A 22,080-nucleotide genomic window follows, 5' to 3' on the forward strand; every position below is an offset into this window, starting at 1 on the left:
CCATAATCAGGCCCCATCCTACCTCACCGACCTGCTCCATCAGCACATTCCCTCCCGTAGCCTTCGCTCTTCTGAGGCTAACCTACTGTCCATACCCTCTAGGACCAAGCACCGGACCTGGGGTGACAGGGCCTTTTCCATAGCTGCTCCATCTTTATGGAATGCTCTCCCCAAACACCTACGAGATTGTCCTGACCTGTCCAAATTCAAGTCACTTCTCAAAACTCATCTATTCAGAGTGGCATTTAACTTGTAACAACACAAAATAAATGCTTTTATTTTTGCTATTCTTTTTAATAGTTTTTATACTTAGATCACGACAGAAATGTGAAGTCCTAGATCCTAAAACTTGTAAAGTTTTCAGTTTCCTGATTGCATGTAAATCTGTCCTGTTTCTGTCTAATTTTAAGAAATTGTTCTATATTTGTTGTTCTCTCTCATAATTTAGCTAATTTTTAATGAACTGTCTTATGCTGCTCTCTTTGTTTTTATCTTAATTATTCTTGATGTTGATGTACTATTTTGATTTTGTACTATGATTTGTATGGTGTATGTACGTATTTGTTTTGATTATTTGTCTTATGTAAAGCGTCTTTGAGTATCTTGAAAAGCGCTATATAAATAAAATGTATTATTATTATTATTATTATGTTAATTTATGTATGCTACTACTTTATCCAGATCTGGGTTGCAGTCTAGAGCCTATACCAGCAACGAGGGGTGCAAGGCGGAAATACCCTCTGAACGAAGAGTTAATCCGTCACTTACACTCTATTTGTTTACTTACTAACATAACAGACAACAGTTGTAGAAGTAGGACCTTATTGATTTCTGACAATTTTACTGGTATTGGAGAGAGAAGCACTGGAAATATAAAATCTTGCTTTACGGAAACTTGAACTTGCATCAAAGAAGACAGCTGCTATCCCCCACTGATAGAGCTCAGGCTAAGAGAAAACAGCAAACGAGTAAGACACACACACTGTGTTCAAATACTTCAACCTCTACATTTGAAACTCTCAGAAAATAAATTGCATTCCTTTGTTTAATGATCCCCTCCATTTCTCCCTTCATACACACATCAATTTATCACTCCATCCTTGCAGCCTTCTCTCTATCTCTCTCTGTCTCTTTCTCTCTCTCTGTGGTGTTTGTGTTTGTCTGTCCGAGGTGAGAAGACGGAAGATTTTGACATGACCCAACTTAGTTCCAATAATCCAGTCACACAAATCCATTTACTCAAAACAGTCACCCGCAAACAGAAGCCCACAGATTTGAAATAAAATGGGCCGTAGTTGGTGGATCTGCTGCTGCTTCCCTGGAGAGAGCACTCATTAGTCAGTCTCTTTCCAGTCAGAGTGCAAGCAAGTATGGAGCAAAGAGGGCTTGTTAAATTATTTACAAAATCCTACTTAATTGGTATCAAGTTTTTAAATGGGGTCAAATATTGTGGTACAATATCACACAGGCTTTTTCTCCCCCTACTTGGAGGAATCTTAGCTGATGCAGTGTACACCAGCATTCCACCGGTTACCATAAACGCTATTGATGAGTAACTAAAGGGTTTGTGAACAAAAATAATCTGTTCTTTAGTTTGTTTGTTTATTAAATCGATAAGTAGTTAAATGCTAAATGTTTAGCCTGCTCTCCGGGTTTTTCTATCAATGTTGGTCTACGCTACATTTGCCACCTACTCACTTTCTCTATTATTGTATAGCAGTTTGATAGCCACAAACATTAAACAGTGAAGCTTAGCACATGCTTTTTCTGAGACATCAATACTGCACAGCCCTATTTCATGTACTGTCTTGGAACAGATCAATGCGTTTAGAGGAGGGCAACAATGTTTAGTGTTACTTTATTCAGTTGGGGAGACAGGAATGCCAACGCTGAACAATTAGTGGCAACTGTGCTTTTTCTAGGACTCTCAGCAACTGACGACCAATCAGCATTGTGCTTCTTTAATACAGCTTATTAAATAATTATTTTACCACAATTATTGTGAATAGATATTTTAGGATCGGAAAGCCTTAAAACTCAGATGTAATAATGTCTATAAGTGTCATAGGCAGTGTTTAGTAAAATTTTATTTATAGCACATTTACTACAAGTTTCTTTGGATAATGACACAATGACTCAGTCTTTTGTTTACTAATTTTGTTTTAAAGTATTGTGAAATGTGTTGAAATGTATTGTAATAGAGGTTGTAACACCCACTGGGCCACATGGGTGGAGTTTAGATTAAAATTGGAAGTAGATGCTGGTAGTATGCTGGATAAATGCCTGGGTTTTTTGCCTTGTAGATGTCCTTAATTTGGATGTGGGTTGTGGTTGTGTGTTTAATTGCATCTTTTTGCAATGCATCTCAAAAACTTGTTTTGAATGGTAATTTTTTCAGGCATTCATACATTAAAAAAAGCCTTACTGAGGATGCAAGAATGCCTAATGCATGTAACATGCACTTCTTGTTCTTTCTTCAGGCCTTAGTCTCACACAGGTGGGCAAGTCCTCTCTCTCCACTCACCCACACCAGCGACTGGCTTTGTTCCGGGCTGGGACGCTCCATTTGATGGCTTGAAGAAAAGCCTTCTCCTCGGAGAGAGCCCTTTAGATGCTGCGGCAGCAGAGGCGAGCTGGGCGCTGTCTGCAAAGGAGAAGCACGGAAATGGCTTCTCATCAATCACGCTACAGGAAGTCTCTGGGGGGAAAAAGAGAAAGAACCAAGTAGGCCTTCAGCTGTCTGCGTGGGCTGTAGCCTAGAGATCTAAACACTAACGTCTCGCTTCCTGTATGCAAACACTATCCAGTTGGAAAGAATTGGGGAGAGAATGGACAGGTAAGGAGGTGAAGGCAGCTAACACCTGCAGAGATTTTCTGTGTGTGTGGTTTTGTGGGTATGTGGGTGGGTGGGCGAGTTTGGGGTGGTCTGTTTGAAGACTTACCTATTAAAGAACTATTTCTGTCAGCCAGAGACACCTGCATTCTATGCATATCTTGCATTTCAGTATTCCACTATCCTGGGTATTATATGAAGTGAAATGAACCTTTCAAACGTTTCTTTTTCTCAAAAAATCAGTATGAGCATTTAGTTATTTGCTGGCTGGATGTCATAACATTTTTTATTTAGGTTTGGCTAATTATTAGAAATGGAGGCATGTGTTACAGACAGAAGGATGTAGCATGATAAGTTCAAAACTGTAGTATATATTTGCACTGTCTAAGCCACCTCAAAAATTAATTTAACTCAAATACACAAATCCATTATTCTGCAGAGAAGTGTACTTATCTTGGTTAATGGTTCTTGACTACAGACATTTTCTCTTCTTCTTACCACTTCCACATTATCTTTTACCATTTAAATAAGTTTTCAAAAAGTTTTTTTTATTATTATTATGCATTTTCTCCCAATTTAGCATAGTCAATTTGTCTTCTGCTGCTGGGGGATCCCTGACTGCAGTCGAAGGTGGGTATATTGCTGCTCACGCCTCCTCCAACCCGTGCACAACCCTTAGTGGAACCCTATTTCACCTATGCACTCTGCACAGGCGCCTCTCTATCTGCCAATCAGGGACCTTACACAGCGTTTGAAGACCCCACCCACATAGTCTGGTCATCCTGCACTGCCAATTATGCCCGCTATATGGTGCCCAGCCTGCCGGTGGCAACGGCAAGTTTTGAACTGAGGAGTTCAGAATCACGGCGCTGGTGTGCTAGTGAAATATTCCGCTGCACCACCTGGGCGCCTTAAAAAGTTGTTTTTAACTGGCTCCTTTGTAGGGTACGACAGAAAGCCGTTAGGCATTTTCCAATAATGTCGAACTGTATTTATGTACAAATTTTATCTAGTTTTCGTCAGGTTTTTGTATAGTCTCAGCAGTGGGCAAACATCTTTAAATTGTAGATAACACTGCTACATGTTACTTTGTAAAAGTAAAGTTTTTTCTAACATTTACGCAGTAAGGTAAACCATATTAACCACTTTAGTTTTCTTTTTTAAATTAAATGTACTTTCAGTTCTTAAATACACTTTAAACTATCAACATAATGTCTATTAACTGTACAGTACTTATAAAATAGAACCAAAAAAAGAAACTTATTTATAATAGTATATATTAAAACATAATGATACAGGAACTTGGATATTACTGTTCCCATACAAGTAGGAAGCTCTTTTAGGGTGACGATGTTAAAGCACATGCGTCTTTCATGTCTAGTCCATTGTAATGAAAAGCTTTCTTGACTGTGTACATTGACAGCTTCTGTTTAACCATATTAATAATTGATTTTTTCTGCTTACCTTACTGCCACTGTTAGCCTCTTCACAAACTGTAGACTCAAAGCTCTCTCTCTCTCTCTCTCTCTCTCTCTCTCTCTCTCTCTCTCTCTCTCTCTGCTTCCTCGTCATTGATTTTAGGTGCTAAGGTAAAGCAAAGTACGTTTGCATTAGCCTTTATCTGCATTAGCTTCAGTTATCCATTATGTATTCTTTTTGATCTTTGTCACTTATGTAACACTGGTGGATGATGTGTATTAGTAATCTTAGTTGACCCCATTCCTGCTTTGTTCCTCTCTTGACATGGTGGTGCTGTAGATTTAATTTATAACAGGTGTACATGAGCTGGGGTTTATTTTTTAACTTTTATCACAGTGGTGGCCTTTGTGATTTAGTGTCACAGAAGAAAAGAGTTATTGTTACAGTGTTGATGTTCTCTGGCCGGGTAGACGATAGAGCCTGGTCATAATTCAGTCAGCGAGGGTTTAGTTAGTCAATCACTATCTGTAATCACAAATGCTGCCAGATATTACATGAATGATGAGTGGTAATAAAAGCTCTTACTTTGCCTGTGCTCAGATCTTAAGTGTTATTGGCAGGGACCACCTTGTCCCAAGGGAGTCTGGGCTATAAAACACAGGCCCTGAGCATTGATATACATGGAGTCTTTGTCTGTACTAGTGTACTGTGTGAATTGTATGAATGTGTGTGTCTGTGTGTGTTTGTATACACATACATACATACACACACATTTGCTCTTTTGTCATTTTATAATTTAGATAATTTCTTCATTAAATGATTGCATTATAACACTGTGCCTGTAGTTCTATCAAAACCATGCTGTACTGTTTTAGACATGTTTTTATTTTTTGTTGTATATCAGTTTAAATACTTGACAGAAACACTGCAAACATATTGATTTTGTATGCATTGTTGTTTATTTGTGCTGTTATTTCATATGTTTCAGCATTGTTTTCACCTTGCTCCTGGCTAAAGCACCAAGCATGACAGCTTTATTGATACAAGAGGCCATAATAATTATGACTTGCACTATCGATTACACACCTATTGATGAAATCATATTTTACTGTAGAGATCTGTTGCAAACATAAAGCCGGTGTAAATCTCGGTCTCTAGCCAGCTGTGAGTGAGTGTCTGGATACAAAAGGATGTATCCGAACTACAGATAAAATCTCCTTCCATCACATAGCCACAGACAAAATTCATTTATCTTTACTAGACAAAACAGAGGATGCACTGATATATGATTTTGAAGACAAACAAAATAGAAATATTGATAGGACATGTATTGGGGGCATGTTAGGTGGTTCCCTCTTGACTATTTCATATGATAAAAGACCGTGCTGATGCTGTTTCTGTCGTGCTTGATGATGATTTGTGGTGTTGGTGCTGGCTGAATACACATTCTCCCCACGAAGGATGATGTGGTTCAAATGTCCCTGTTATGTATGAATAGAGATTAATAAGACGGGAGCACGCCACCATGAATAGATAGTAAGTAAGAAAAAGCCTGTGTGGCCATATTAAAGGTAAATTTGTTGACTGCTTTTTGTCAACAAATGACTGTTACAAGGCTAGTTTATATGAGCTTATGTGTATTACTATCCCCACCTTTTCTTTGCCCAGACAAAACAACAGCAAAATACAACAAAGAAATGCAGTAATTTTTACACTTACTATTATTTCATTGCAGACAGTATGAACCCAAGATCATTCATGTTTTGTCTGGTTAACTTTATTTAATTTGTTAATATACATACATTCCTGCATTTTAGTCCTTTAACACATTCTAAAAAAGTTGGGACGGAAAAGCATTCACCACTTTGTAATGTTGCCAGTTTTCTCAAAGACGTTTTGGCACCATCAATACCAATTCTCCCAATACTTCCTGCAAACACAGCCTAATGGTTGCAACAGTACAGGACGTTGTTGTTGTGGTTGCATTTTTTATTCCAAAATTCTCCACACATTCTGTATTGGGGACAGGTCAAGACTGCAGACAGGCCCTTTACACACTAAAATTCTTACACATTCCTTGAATTGTTTCAATTATGCACTGTGGAGGAAGACATGTGCAAATCTCTTCCAATCTTTCTTTATGGAACATTGTTTTTAAACATTTGAGTATTTTTTTTCATACATTTGTTGACAAACTGGAGATCGAGTTTGAAGCAAACTGGAGCATTTTTCATACTGTCCCAACTTTAATTTGGGCTAGTACTATTATGAGAAAGAAAAATAGCTCTTATGATTTGGGTTAAAATGTACTGCACTAGACCATGTTTCCTTCTTGGCCAAAAGTTCAAACAAGTTTTCTCATTCTTTTTTTCTTAGCCAAGGTCTAAGCCACCAGGGTACCATTACAGAATGATTCTGCTGCAGAATGGTTTTTAGATTTAAGGTCCAAAAGCTGACAAATTGTTCTTGGCCTTGCTGTTTAGTGAAAAAGCATCCTGGTTTAAAACTTCAAGGTCATATTTGGCATAATAGTAAAAATCGCTTCAGATTGTAATGTAAAATCACGAAGCACTTGTGCTTTATTGGGAAAAATAAGTGGATGGTTTTATGGCTACAAAAGATGCAATAATTTAACCTCTTTCTATTTGTGATGAAAGTTGAAGTAAATATGATACAGAGTTGCTCCCACTCTTCTGCTATGGCTTTTCAAAAAATACGGGAATTTGCGCCCATTCAGTGCCACTATATTCTACATGACAGACCTTATGTTAATTCTGTACATTTCCATAGTGACTATATTTCCCCCAAAATCATCATCATCTAGATCTGCAAAACGGTTCATGTTATTAAGTAAAGAGGAATTAGAACCTAAAAACACATCTAAACATCTAACACTATCTAAATGTTTTACCCAAACAAACATACCAATAAAGCTTCTCTAGCTTACCTTTGGAAACCTCAGTCAGCATTTTTGTGTCATAACAACATTAGTGTCTGCATTAGACCCTAAAATAAGGTCATGCTTTAAAACAAAACTAAGAACGGAATCAGTCTTTGCTATTTCAAAGTCAGAACATTTGAATGTCTACACACACACACACATATACAGTGTATCACAAAAGTGAGTACACCCCTCACATTTCTGCAAATATTTCATTATATCTTTTCATTGGACAACACTATAGACATGAAACTTGGATATAACTTAGAGTAGTCAGTGTACAGCTTGTATAGCAGTGTAGATTTACTGTCTTCTGAAAATAACTCAACACACAGCCATTAATGTCTAAATAGCTGGCAACATAAGTGAGTACACCCCACAGTGAACATGTCCAAATTGTGCCCAAATGTGTCGTTGTCCCTCCCTGGTGTCATGTGTCAAGGTCCCAGGTGTAAATGGAGAGCAGGGCTTTTAAATTTGGTGTTTTGGGTACAATTCTCTCATACTGGCCACTGGATATTCAACATGGCACCTCATGGCAAAGAACTCTCTGAGGATGTGAGAAATAGAATTGTTGCTCTCCACAAAGATGGCCTAGGCTATAAGAAGATTGCTAACACCCTGAAACTGAGCTACAGCATGGTGGCCAAGGTCATACAGCGGTTTTCCAGGACAGGTTCCACTCGGAACAGGCTTTGCCAGGGTCGACCAAAGAAGTTGAGTCCACGTGTTCGGCGTCATATCCAGAGGTTGGCTTTAAAAAATAGACACGAGTGCTGCCAGCATTGCTGCAGAGGTTGAAGACGTGGGAGGTCAGCCTGTCAGTGCTCAGACCATACGCCGCACACTGCATCAACTCGGTCTGCATGGTCGTCATCCCAGAAGGAAGCTGACGCACAAGAAAGCCCGCAAACAGTTTGCTGAAGACAAGCAGTCCAAGAACATGGATTACTGGAATGCCCTGTGGTCTGACGAGACCAAGATAAACTTGTTTGGCTCAGATGGTGTCCAGCATGTGTGGCGGCGCCCTGGTGAGAAGTACCAAAACAACTGTATCTTGCCTACAGTCAAGCATGGTGGTGGTAGCATCATGGTCTTGGGCTGCATGAGTGTTGCTGGCACTGGGGAGCTGCAGTTCATTGAGGGAAACATGAATTCCAACATGTACTGTGACATTCTGAAACAGAGCATGATCCCCTCCCTTCGAAAACTGGATAACGACCCCAAACACAACCTCCAAGATGACAACTGCCTTGCTGAGGAAGCTGAAGGTAAAGGTGATGGACTAAACCCAATTGAGCACCTGTGGCGCATCCTCAAGTGGATGGTGGAGGAGTTCAAGGTGTCTAACATCCACCAGCTCTGTGATGTCATCATGGAGGAGTGGAAGAGGATTCCAGTAGCAACCTGTGCAGCTCTGGTGAATTCCATGCCCAGGAGGGTTAAGGCAGTGCTGGATAATAATGGTGGTCACACAAAATATTGACACTTTGGGCACAATTTGGACATGTTCACTGTGGGGTGTACTCACTTATGTTGCCAGCTATTTAGACATTAATGGCTGTGTGTTGAGTTATTTTCAGAAGACAGTAAATCTACACTGCTATACAAGCTGTACACTGACTACTCTAAGTTATATCCAAGTTTTATTTCTATAGTGTTGTCCCATGAAAAGATATAATAAAATATTTGCAGAAATGTGAGGGGTGTACTCACAGGGGTGTACACACATATGATACAAAAACATACAGTGATTAATATAGAGTATGTAAGCAGTGAATTTACAGAAGCTGATGGCATTATTTTTAAAAGACAGCATTTTCCACCTATCACTCCTTTTATCTTCCCTCATAAATCACTACTGCTAGGCTGCATAAATGGGGCTCATCTTGTAATCCACTCTCTGGCACTGTGTACTTCCATTTTAACCTTCACATGTGGTAGTGGTCACCCACACTAAATGTAGACTCTCCTGACCTTGACCATTTATATTAAATACCTATTAAAATTCTGCTGCAATCTGGACAACATTTAGCAAAGATACTGTATTGTGCATGAATGCATATTATATTATTAACCTATAAGACTGATGCAAATAAGAGTTATAAGTTAGTATGATTGATTGGCTGATTGTTATAGTGGTAAGCTTTTTTTATATTTTATTTTATTTTTTAGCCAGTATTATATCCATGCTAACCTTTGGCCCATATTTTAAAGACTTTGCTCTTTGCCCCAAGTCTATTAGACCTGGCTAACATATACTTTAATAATTGCCATGGCTGGCATTAAATGTACATATGAGGGGATGGCTTGGATGGGAGATGAGCGTGTCCAATAACCTTTTGGCCCCTAGGTCAGACCACACAGCAGACCCATTAGTCTAGACAATCTAGTTGACCTGCAACTCCATACAGTACAGGTCTGCATGTCAGGGTTATTGATAGACCTTGAAATAATTTTATAGCTCCTTCTCGATCTTTGACATGGCCAGACCGACATAAGCGTACACTACTGCTAAACTTACTACTGCTTAAATCGTATCTTCAAAACATACCTAGGGATGCTTTCAAATGAACAGTTTTTTTGTTGTTAATGTGTGGATAAGCTCTGGGTGTTTTTCCTATGGATAGGAAAGTGAATCTGGTCGGTGATCTGACTGAAGGCAGAGCCATGATCTCATTTTGATAGAAAACTGGATAGACTTAAAGCACTGTATTGGCGGTCCCAACAAAATATTTTCCTATCTAGTTGTACAAAGCTGTTAGGAATATATCCAAACAGACTAATGACTGTAATTAAAGCAAATGGTGGCTCTACAAAGTACTAAATCAGGGTGCTGATCACTTTTCCAACCCTGCTATTCTTTTTTTATTATTGTTTTTTTTCTCATAACTTTAATATTGGGGGGAAAAACAGTATTTTTGTCATTATATTGATTTAATTTTTAATTAAGCAACTTTTGTGCTTGTGATGTGTAGTGACAATGTTGTAGTACTACTTTTCATTTTGTCCATCTTTATTTAAGACTACAGGCTCATGCACATACTGAACATACTGCACATTTGAACATACTCAAATTTAATTTTGTTAGCACTTGTCTGAAACGCAATGCTAAGTTGCCTAGAAAGCAATAATATTCTCACAGCATCTGATTAAACTGCTTTTAATAAACAGTCCTGTATAATAAACAACATGCTACTTGAGATTTTTTTTAAAACAATACTTACTCGTTTATCATTTGGATAACAATTCTAATCAATATGTATTTTATCTCTGTGCAAAGATCTTCAGCAGTGATGCAGCAGCAGACCCAACAAAACCTTTAGCTGCTCCCAAGAAACTGTTCTTTACACAGTGCCAATATAGTACATAACAAGCCATGACGAAATGATTTTGTCTCACCATGCTTGTTTCTTCAGGACCCCATTGCAGTTCCTATTTCCTTTCATTTGTCTTTTGCTTCCAGTATTGCTTAACCAGTTTTGAACAGGAGTTCTAGACCTGTAACCAATGGCCATATTTTTTTTTCTCATGTAATTGCAGTCAGTCTGAAGAGGAAGAAAATGTACCTGCCCCTTTCCTTAGCAATACTGACTTCTTCATGTAGGAGAATTGGCTTAAGTTCAAGCACCATGATTAAGATAAGCCCAACCAGAGCTGGACAACTACCTGATGACTAACCTTTTTGAAGCCACTTAAGGATGTAAGAACCACTGAAAACCATTGTTTCGTCCAGAGGGAACACATGACTTGACAGCAGGAGCCTGAAGAGAGAGAAGCTGGAGCTAGTAGTATCACATTTAAGATTACTTAAACCTCACACAGAATCATATCAGTGAGAGATTGCAGGATAGTGAGTCATCAGCCCACAGTGCCTCCTGTAGATGGGTAGCAAATTAAACTTTGGTTTGGTATTTGTTCTCGATGCCAGTGTGGTATGTTTGGACAGGGCTCTGTGCAGGCAACTGGAGTTTCTTTAAACCAAGCTTTGCTTGTCTTTATAGACCTTGACTTCGATTTTATTCCAAAGACTCATGACGTGATCTGGACTTGTATTTTTGACTTTTGATATTTTTGAACATCTCTGGTCTCTATACCAAGGATGGAAAAAAACCTCAAACTGTCACCTTGCAAGCATATTTGTTTGGATTGTCATATGTAATTCAGGAACCAACAAACACGTACGTTTTTGACACAATAAACTTCTGTCAAGTTTTAAGGTGCTGCTCCTAAATTCTCTTTAACAAGGAGCGATGAGGCCGTACTACAAAGTAAAAATCTGTAAAAAAAAAAAAAAAAAAGTATTCCATAATTTTGAATATATATTTTAACTTAAATGACGTTTTGCTATTTTCAGAAAACCCTCAATTAACTAATTTGTGAAATTAATATTTTGCCAAGGAAGTATTCCCATGTTTATTCGGTCAGAAAAGAACAGTAAAAAATATTAAAATCATTCATGCTTTTGTTTAGCTAAAAAATGGAAGTCCTTAAATGGTGCTTGGCATCAACTGTCAGGTCTGTGTATGTCTGTGTGTGTTCCAGGACCCTGAGGCAGCACATGGAAAGCCCTGGCCAGGACAAACTCTCTGATCCTCTGCCCAGGTCTACCACACTGCAACCACATCCTTCCTGACAGCCCACTTATACTTAGACCACCAGTCACAAGTCTTACACGCCATATGACATGTTTAGTAACTTCACTTAGCTTATAGTTTAACATTAAACTTGCATTTTAGTAGGGTATTAAATAATTGATCTTCGAATTGCAGAGTGAGCACCCTTGTAATACACCTGAAGGAAATATGCATGATGGATTTTTACTTTGTTTTCTTGGTAATAAATGTAAATAGCTGGTGCATTTGCAATTTAAGACAACTTTTTTGCTATTTTTTTTTTAAAGATTTTTAAAACCCCCAAACCACCAGAAGGCCATGCAAGAATACATGATTTTTACATTTATATAAAGATAGTCACAAAAAACATGGAGACTTTAAATTAAACAAAAACTTTATTGTTGTTAACTTAAAGCTGCAGTATGCAATACGTTTGTAAAAAATGGTGCTAAAGAATTATTTGTTCAATTAAAAAAACATGATGTGCTGGTACATTCACTAATGCAATAAAATTTAAACAGAACAGGTATTAAAATGCTTAAACATTACATACAGCAGCTTTAATCTCATTGTTACTGATGAACCCACCTTACCTCTTAATTTTTGTTCTCCTTCAAACTTGATAAAGCATTTTTCATTTATTTTTTTCATTTAATTTCATTTTTCTCATTCACCTTATCCTGGTTAGGGTCATGGCGTGTCTGGTTTTATCAGGAAATGCAGGGCGCAAGGCAGGAATACCCTAAACAGGGCACCAATTAATGGCAGGGCTTACCAACCCTGATATTCAAACCAAGATCTCAGAGGTGGTGGGCTATTAATCTTGACTTACTAAATAAAATGTAAATTATGTTTTACAAAATGTGTTTCATTCAAGTTCCTTTTGTGTAATATGTTTTGTTTAATTATCTGAACAATCTAACAAATTCACAATAACAGAAGCATTAGATTTTATTCAAACACTATGCACAATCTGTAAGTGTGTGGACACGCCTTATAATCACTAAGTTCAAATGTTTTATCCACACATTGCTAACAGGTGTATAAAATATTATATTAAATAAATTACATTTGGGCAGTAGGTCTGGAAAGGCCCTTCACTGATCTAGCAGGACTTTGCTTCTGTGCACAAAGCAAGGTCCATAAAGTTATTTGGTGTGAAGGAAATCCAGTGCCTGCAAAAAGCCCTGATCTTAAACCTACTAAACAGCATTGGGGCTGTTATAACTACATGGGGGGTTCAACTTCATATTAATTGTAATAGTTTTGTGATGTTTCACAAGCTTATGGTCAAGTGTCCACAAACTTCTGGCCAAATATTATTTGTTTTGTTATCTGGAGGTGGTATTTGTTGGGAAGGGATGCAAAATTTAACCTAAAATGTAGGGTATTAGATGATAAAGAATTCTACTAGTATAAACTATACAAAAGCTAGTCACACCTTGTCCATGCTATCAGCAATGGGAAACAGTGCTTAACCTGAAAAGCAAGACAGACAATCATTACCAATCCATCCTGAGTCATGAGATGAAGCTGTAAGTATTCCAGACTCGTGGCTTTATTTAGGCACAGCCCGAGCCTCCATCCAGGGTTAATGCCCACTGTGAAAGAGGCCTTCGGAATCGAGAATCTCTTCAGTTGCACTCATGACGTAAAGTCAGGGGTTATTTGCTGCTATTTTTACAAGGAACGGGTTGATTTGTCTTAGGCCATTACCGTCTATTACAACCAGGAGTCTCCAGGAAAGAGGTGGGAAGCGGCAAATGCTGGCTTTCTGCCTAAAGAGAAATCAATGAAACAAATTAATCCTTCGCAGGCTGCGGTGACACTGTAATCCATCATTCAGAGGCGCTTTTACACACCGAATCAGAGAGTCTAGGCTCAGGGAGAAAGCCCCGAGGGACAGGGCTCCACACAACTCACTTTCTCTTACAAACATACACACACACACACACTCAGAAGGCAAGATCTACACAGGGCCAGACACACTAAGGGCAGCTGCCACACAGCTACAACATAGCCCAGTGTCTGAACACAGAACGATGGAAAACAACTATACAGCTACTTCATGATCATGATTAAATAATCCTCTAGAAAGTTTTCTGTCTTACTGAGGCTCACCCTAATGCATACAGGACAGGGAAGTTTACTTATCCACTATGTATCAAAAACAGGTATGGCATGCACCAACAAGATTAATGGGAAGGTACATTACGGAGAGGAGAAATTCAAGAGGAGACAGAGAAAGAGCGAGGGAAATCACAGTGGGGGTGGGCATTGAAAACAGGGATCTCTTTTCCACCCACCATCACCTCACCATGTGGTGTTGCATTGTTCATGTGGCAGCACATTCACGCACATTGTTCCAATATTCAGACCCTCTGTTGCATGCAGGCATTCCCATGGCTTCTCCTGCAGCCTGCTGAAAAGGGCAGGTGTCATCAGGCACAAAATTAAGGCTGAGGTCCCCTCATCACCAGGGATAGTTAAAAGCTCAGCTCACATAAAAAGGTTATGCCCATATTCACCCCCCCTCCGAAAAAATATCCAGAAATACAAGGCACATTGTTGCCAGCCAATAAGAAATTCATAACTACACACATGATCAGATCACGTGGGTAGCATCTTGGTCCTTTGAGAGCTGTACACAATAATGTCCTCAATAAACCGTGTAATCACAGACAAAGAAAAGCTGCAGAAATTGGAAAAATATGCAACAAGACAATGATACATGTGGTCATTTTATTTAGTGAATTTTGTCAAATACAGCAAGCAACAGTTTTGCAGCATTAATTAACATTTAACAATTAAACCCCATATATCTGCTTCAGTCATTATGCATCTACTGGTGTTTACCTGTGGCAAGCATGTGTTCTCATAAAAATCACCAAATCTGGGAAGTGTCTAGGCTATTAATAAGTAAGGCAAAAGTGGGACAGACTGTATCATTACTTTCCTTGTCATCCTAATAGTGGGGGCCACTTACCTTAAACCAGGCTGTGATAGATGAAGAACTATAGCTTTTGTTAATGCTGGCCTTGGAGAGTTGAAGATTGCTAAAAGAAAAACAACAGGACACAAAGTGTTGAAATGTACTCAGACATGGCAAAAGCATCAATTCAGAACAATAAGAACTCAGTAAGTCAATTATCATTTTGTCTGGTGGTGATACAATAAAATATTTACAGCACACTGGGGTTTTTTTTTGAATGTCCATAACCCTGATAAAGCTTAATCATTTATTTAAATTAATGAATGTATTTTATTTAATATACAGCTAAAATTAGATGCTAATACAAAAAAGTCCACACTAAATGACTTGCACATCAAAAAATATTCTGATATTTAATATACTATAGCCTAGCTATTGGTAGGTGCATCTATCAGTGTGCTCGCAGTGCTGGATTACTGGATTATTTAAAACACAGCATTGGACAACAAATTAAAATTAGTTTATCAAAGTATATCTCAAAATGTTTCAATATTATTTAATGAGTTGTAGGTTTTAATTTATTTTATTTGTTTTCGTAAGTTAGGAAGATAACTTCTGATTTATTGTGGAATAGAGTGTTATATTTTCAGGCTGTTTAATTTAGTAAAACTAAATAAACAATTCAGCTCACATGCATGAAGCCTTATGCTTACTAAATGCTAGCTTTGGAGTGCCGCAGCAGTAAATATTCAGCCTTCTTACAATTTGAAAATTAGAACTGACCACTGAAGTTTTAATGTGGTTATAAACATGTTTTGGATGGGAATATGGTGAATCTAGCCTGGAGGAATGTGTGTGTTTAGGAATGATGGCTGCATTCTTTTCCCCTCCCAGACTGATAGAGTTGATAGAGAGAGGGCAAGGAGGACACTCGGTGTACAATGAGAGAGGACATAGTATAAATACACATGTAAGCATACTGCTTCCTGTGTTTGTTTTTGTCTGCATGAGCTTATACATGTAAGAGCTTTTTATGCATTCTGAAAAAATTTGGAATTGTATAATATAATAATTAAATATAATTAATTAGGCTTATTAGCAAAGTCATCTCATTCTGAATAAATTTATCAAATAGATAATAGAACTGGGGTCTACACAACGACTGTTATTACTGATCAATATGACTAAACGTTTAGACGTATCTTAACTGAATACACTGAGCAGAAGTTGAGAGGGCCTGATCCATTACTATCACTGTTCATTTGTTTAAACACAAATTAAATGATTTGTCTTTTGAAGGAATGTTTTTCATCCTCCTCTTAAAGAGACTTGTACCTGCTTAACACTTATTTACCAAATTACGAGCTGGTTAAACGCATTAACAGAACTGTGTGATTAACCAAGAAAGGTGGTTTTTAACTAAGTCTTTCTAACATCTTTGCACATGCAGCAATGCTATTATCTGGGCAAACTACTTTACAGAAAGTACCTGGTGTTAATCTATAACAGTATTTCTAATGCAGCAACATTTGTTTTATAAAAATCCAAAAAGCACAAACTTAAATTAAAAACATACAAATCATGTCAGTTACAAGCATATATAAAGTAAGTTAGCTAGCCATTTGAAGTTCCTAAAAAGTTGCTGAATTGTTTTAAACCACCCAAAATATTTAAGAAAGGGGGACTTATCCAATTTAGTGCAGGTCAGTTCTTGTTTAACACAATCTGCATTTTATTCTACAGCTAATAAAGTTATTATTAAATCTGACTACAAAATAACAGGCTAAAAATGAAAGGTAAGACCAAAAAAATGCATTGGTTTTCATGATCACATTTCTCATCTGCTTGAAAGATGCAGATAATGACAAAGGGTCTCCAGCAGCCAGTCACCTCCTTTATCAAAAAATTACACTAAAGCAAACTGAAGAGTATTCAAACATAAGATATCACTTTATTTTTAAGTTTATGGTCTTGGATATACGAAGAAGGAATATCTTCAACAAGTTTAAAAGTTGATTTTGAAACACCAGTATTTTATTGCTACTATTATTATGATATTATGTGGGCATGTGTGAATAGACAAACCTGCAGCTGCTCAAGTTTCGCTGTTAGCCAAGCCTGTCAGGAAACCAGAACAACTTATTAGGACAAAATGGTCACAGCCGCTATTCACAAAACACACAGGTGCATATGTAAATTATATTTAATTTAAGCATGAACTTTAGTTTAAGCATGAACCTAAGCAACTTATGAATCCAGATAGCAATTTACAGAATCTTTCAAAAGTTCAAATGTCAAATAATGGCAAATGAATGAAAGAAGGGATGAGTGGTTGATGTGAGAATTAGAGAGTGTTTGACATATTACTCATGTTTCCTTTTGAAAGTGAATGTCAGGGGATTTGTGTCTTTCAGTCAGTTAAATCCGTAAAGTTGCCTCTGTTATGTGGTGAATCTGGCAAATCTGTTGTGTGACAGTGCAACCCCACAGTGTATGTTAATGTGTTTCAGTGTAGGTTTTCATGCATCCCTGTACAATAGCCTGGAATGAATTAATACATCATTATGTAAACTGCAGATTCCAAACCTTTAGGTTACAAATATCAATTTTCTGTAAGACATGTATTATCAAGCAGTATACATGCCTATTATATCCATACAGGTGATATATTACCTGACATTACTAGCCCACTACCACTGATATCTGGCCGGTCGGGCATCTTGACTCACTTTCAGCCCTTTACTAAAAGTATTTATAGATGTGCCTTGTTGTTGTTGTTGTGTGTACAAGTTAAATACGATTAAATATTGTGCTTTGAAATATACATCTGTTTCTCCGATTTAGGCAGTTTAGAATAAAACCCGTCTCTCCTCTCTACTTTGCCTTTACTTCTTTAACTGCTCATCTTCGCTTTCTTTCAAAAATAAGGGATGGCTCAGGCTCACCAAGTTCCAATTAGGCTCCTGCTGAGTGTTAGTTTAAGTCCATGCACCATTATGGAAATGTGCACGCATACCATTAAAAGCGCTGTTCTGCCGCTAAATTCCCTTAAAACGCAACTGCTTTTTCCACCCGTTTTAGCTTTCCAGTAGGGTGTGATGCTGCTTGGATTTTAAAAACCACGGCAAAAATAATATTAATAATAATGATGATAATAATAGTCAAAAGCAAACATTAGCATTTGCCCTGTACTTTTTTAAACTGATAGCACTGAATCCTAAAAACTACATTGCTGACCAACAGTTTTGGTCTTGACACGTTTACAAGAGTTTTCCCAGTATGATTTTTTTTAAGTTATAGTCATCTCTGTTTATTAATTTTTAAATTTGATTTTCTTGTAAATGTTAGAAAGGTTTTATTTATCCATATTACATTATATTTAAGTACAAGCTGAGCAAAACGTTGCTTTTGCTTGTCGATATGATATACTTACATAATTATCCATAAAAAGTCAAATAAACAAAAAAGAAGTAAAACTTATTATGAGAATTCTTAATTATGAAGTCTCTCTAATAGCATTCACGCAATGGCCTCCATCATCCTTGGCGGACATTTGGTGTCCAGTCCTGTATCATAGGTTTTATCTGCAGCTTTACATTGTCAGTAATATTTGTAAGCACACCCTGGTACACACGTGTCCTTGGTTTGTTTCCTTTTTCAATGAACCTCAGAGGTGTAAGATAGCCTAATTTGCTGTGGGTCCAGGCTTGTTTTAACTCCGAGCGAATTTATGATCTCGGTCTTCAAGTGTCCAACGCAATTAGCACATGTGCTCTAAATAGATGATGGTTTGTGCACAATAAAGCCATTACCTCCAGCACAAAACTGACAGGCCCTCTCGCTAGACGCTCCTGCCACAAGTTAATTAAAAAAGGGGGGAAAGAAAAAAACAAAACATTACGCCTCCTATTTGAACGCCCAAAACCCTGTAGTATGGGAATTAAGCAGTGTCACAATAGCATGAGAATTATATTTGATTATGTAGACTTTATAACACGAGTTTTGGTTTTAAATACAACAAAAAATAAATTGGTTTTATTTACAGCCCATTTGCTGATTTTGGCTGTTGAATGATGTGGTTAGGTCGACAGTATCCAAAATGGATATTTCTAATAAAAAACAAACAATAATAATAAATAGATAAATTACCAATAAATAATAAATCACTGCTAGGTCAACACCTATCAGTGTACAACCCATACTAAAACTCATATTGGACCCAGCGCTTGATTTACGCAAATAACCAGTGAAAGTTATTTTAACTCCTGTAGTGTATAAAATACATATACAGATATAAACATTCTAAACGTTCCTAGTTACAGTATGAGATAACCCCGAGTTTGAACTGTTGATGCAAACAAAAGAAAACTAAATTAAATATATATTTAATTGAGCTTTATGTAAAATATTTATATTATAAACAAAAGTATAATAATTAGTAAAGTTTTTTCTAGTTTTAGAAATCCTTTTAACATCCTCTGATTTAGTCAATAAATAATTGTACAATATTACAATATTAATTCTAAAATTTTACTCAAAATTAGATCATTATGTTGAATAATAAATGTACCACAAGTGTGTTAACTGCAGTATTAAGTGTAGTTGAAGATATTTTGCCAATCTCTCGGTATGCTTTTCCATTAAGAGCGATTAGATGATGTCCATTGAAAGTTGCTGATCCATAGAGAAAGCGGCAGCGGATAAAAGGCGATTTAGAGTGACCTTCTCGTCCCTTTCACACCAATCTGAGCCCCTCAAATAGTTAGGGGATCAAATCGGACAAAAGCCCCCTCCTCTTCCCTTTCAGCTCCAAACTACTCAAGGCGATAAAACCCCTCCAACGGCTGTTCAAGGGGAAAAGCAGCGCACAGAGAGACAAATAATTGTAGAATACTACATTTACTTACAGCACAATGTCTAAATTATTCGAAATTTAGGTTAGATATTTGAAACCAATTGCAGTGTTATATACTATATTTATGAGAAAAAATATATACAGTCAGTTGCAATGTATTATAATTCATTATCTAAATGGTGTGACTATTTTATTGGCCGTGGAATTTATGGAATGGAATTTATAATAGATGCAGTCAATATGTGCCATATAGTACAACTAGGCTAAATATTTGTCATTTGCAATGATGAGGTAGGAAGGCAGTGATGTGATACAGTGTTTAAGCAGATACTTATTAATAAGTTGCCATGCTCATATCTTCTACTTGCTGGAGCTGTGGTACAAAAAAACTTTAGCTAAATACATAGTTACTAGAATACAAGTTATAGCTGGTTGTATTTATTTTCCTTATGGTTTAAAGAAACAAAATGTGTATTAAAAAGTGTACTAATTAATACCTCTTGCTGTTTAAAGTTGATTTATCGTACTAAGCCAAACACAATTACTTTCGTGCTCAGTTGATCGTGATCACAATAAAATGTGGTATTTTGTTACTCTACAAACTTAAGGAAGTTTGATGTGATTTTTCCTCAAATTAATTAGACTTAATTAGGCTAATAATTCATCATTTTCATTAACCTAATGGATTCAATAAAGGTACCAACATGATGGAAAGCACAGGCCAACATGTAGCTCTCTTTTTTTAACAGACTTACTGACATCTCTAATTGCTTCACAAACTGCTTTTAAAAAGTGTATTTTTTGTTTTATTTAAACTAACTTACACTGACACTAATACAATTGGCTAGTAATTAGGTATCTATTAAACATAATTTTAATGACACTATTTTTGTATTGTTAAGTCTATAAGTCATCGAATCTGGTTTAACGCAGGTATTTAAAAAGCAAATAACATTTTTCTTTGGTATTTTAAAAAAACAAACATACCTACACATAGTAAGACACACGGTTCACGTATAGTTTGCATAGTCTGATTAATCAGATGATGGACTAGTACAAGTACAAAATAAAGTTTGAAGTATACATATGTTGATAAACTACATAATAATAGCACAGTGCATCAAGTTTTTTGTCTGTAATTACTGTAAAAGTAATTATGCTTTAATCGCTATCGATTTGCTCGTTGTAAGATCAAAAGCGCAATGTAGTTTCATCAAATGCTTAATTAAACTCACTAACACAAGAATATTAAGTGCAAGTAAAATAAACACGTCATAACAGATCAGTGGATCCGCACGTTGTTACCACCACATCGCAGCTTCAGCCACAATTGAGGCTCGACTTGCCTGTCTGTACATAAAGCAAAACGGCAACATAGACCATTTTGAAAGCCATGCGCGTAAACACGAGGATGCCGTGTATAATCAGAATGTTTTACTTACCTTTCCATTAGAAACCAGATCATAGGTGCCAGTGTTTTGATCTTTAACCGCGTCCCTGTACAGAACTGTCCACTTCTCCCTCGTCTCCTCTGGCGCTGTTTCCCTGCCTTTGCCTTGCGCTCTCATTCGCTGCCCCTCTCACTCTCTCCTCTCCCTCGCTCTCTCCCCAGTCTGTAGAGGAAAATCTTGATGATACACTTACAGAAGTTTGCCCTTTGTCTGCTTTAATCCCGTTCGTTTCACCTTTTTTCAGAGGGCAGCGTGGTGCGTTTGCGCATCGTTTAAAGAAGAGACGAGGATATAGAAAAGAACAAAACACTTGAAACGCACTTTTACTACGATAGTTTAACTCATCTAAATCTCTAACGTGAATTTCTGATTTCCGAAATAGTGTTTCGTGCAGCAGAATGTATCTAAATATCTGCTCCACATGCGCAAATTTATTTAAAATCTGTTAAAAACAATAATTTATTATTATAAATATATATAAATATATTTTGACGTTTGTCATTCCAGAAACGTACTAGATACAAATACACCAGTAGTTTTAATAATCTGGTAGTAAGTAAAGTTGTATTTAAAAAACAAGGGTGATGGGTGTTGTTTTGTGAAACCCTAGTGTAATTTATAAAAAGCTGTCCGGTCAATGTTAAACTTAGACAGTATAGTTGTTTAAACATTGTACATTAAAGCTGAAAGTCTCCACGTTCTCCACTATTTACTATTTAATTAATGTGTGTTGCACCTTGCAAATGAAAAATAAATCATCGGCTCAAGACAGCTGATATTATAAATAGTTTTATGTGAGTTGCTTGCATGAACATATTTCTTCAAATCTCTAAATTTTCAAAAATACTAAAACCCAGATGCAAAAAAATATTGATACGATACGATAGGCAACGTTTTAGAGTGGAAAAACCACACTGGCAATAAATTATTCACTTTCCCTTCCATGTAATTGTCTAGCTACTGTACGCTAGATGGCAGCCCGATCCAGGATCCAGACATTATAAGCCAGTAAAGCGCAAACTCCAGTATCCAT

The 22,080-nt window shown here is 37.0% G+C and overlaps 1 long non-coding RNA gene across 1 annotated transcript; it reads right to left on the bottom strand.

Annotated features, from left to right (window-relative positions):
• Nucleotides 1-1,842: 1,842 nt before the first annotated feature.
• Nucleotides 1,843-21,199, bottom strand: LOC134335370 (uncharacterized). The gene is made up of 7 exons (XR_010015581.1): nt 21,039-21,199; nt 16,827-16,859; nt 14,796-14,865; nt 13,316-13,587; nt 10,875-10,957; nt 4,298-4,417; nt 1,843-2,698 (listed from the first exon to the last, which is right to left on the bottom strand). It is a non-coding gene; the product is annotated as an uncharacterized LOC134335370 (long non-coding RNA).
• Nucleotides 21,200-22,080: the final 881 nt, after the last annotated feature.

This window comes from Trichomycterus rosablanca, chromosome 21, assembly GCF_030014385.1.
Source record: "Trichomycterus rosablanca isolate fTriRos1 chromosome 21, fTriRos1.hap1, whole genome shotgun sequence".
NCBI lineage: Eukaryota > Metazoa > Chordata > Actinopteri > Siluriformes > Trichomycteridae > Trichomycterus > Trichomycterus rosablanca.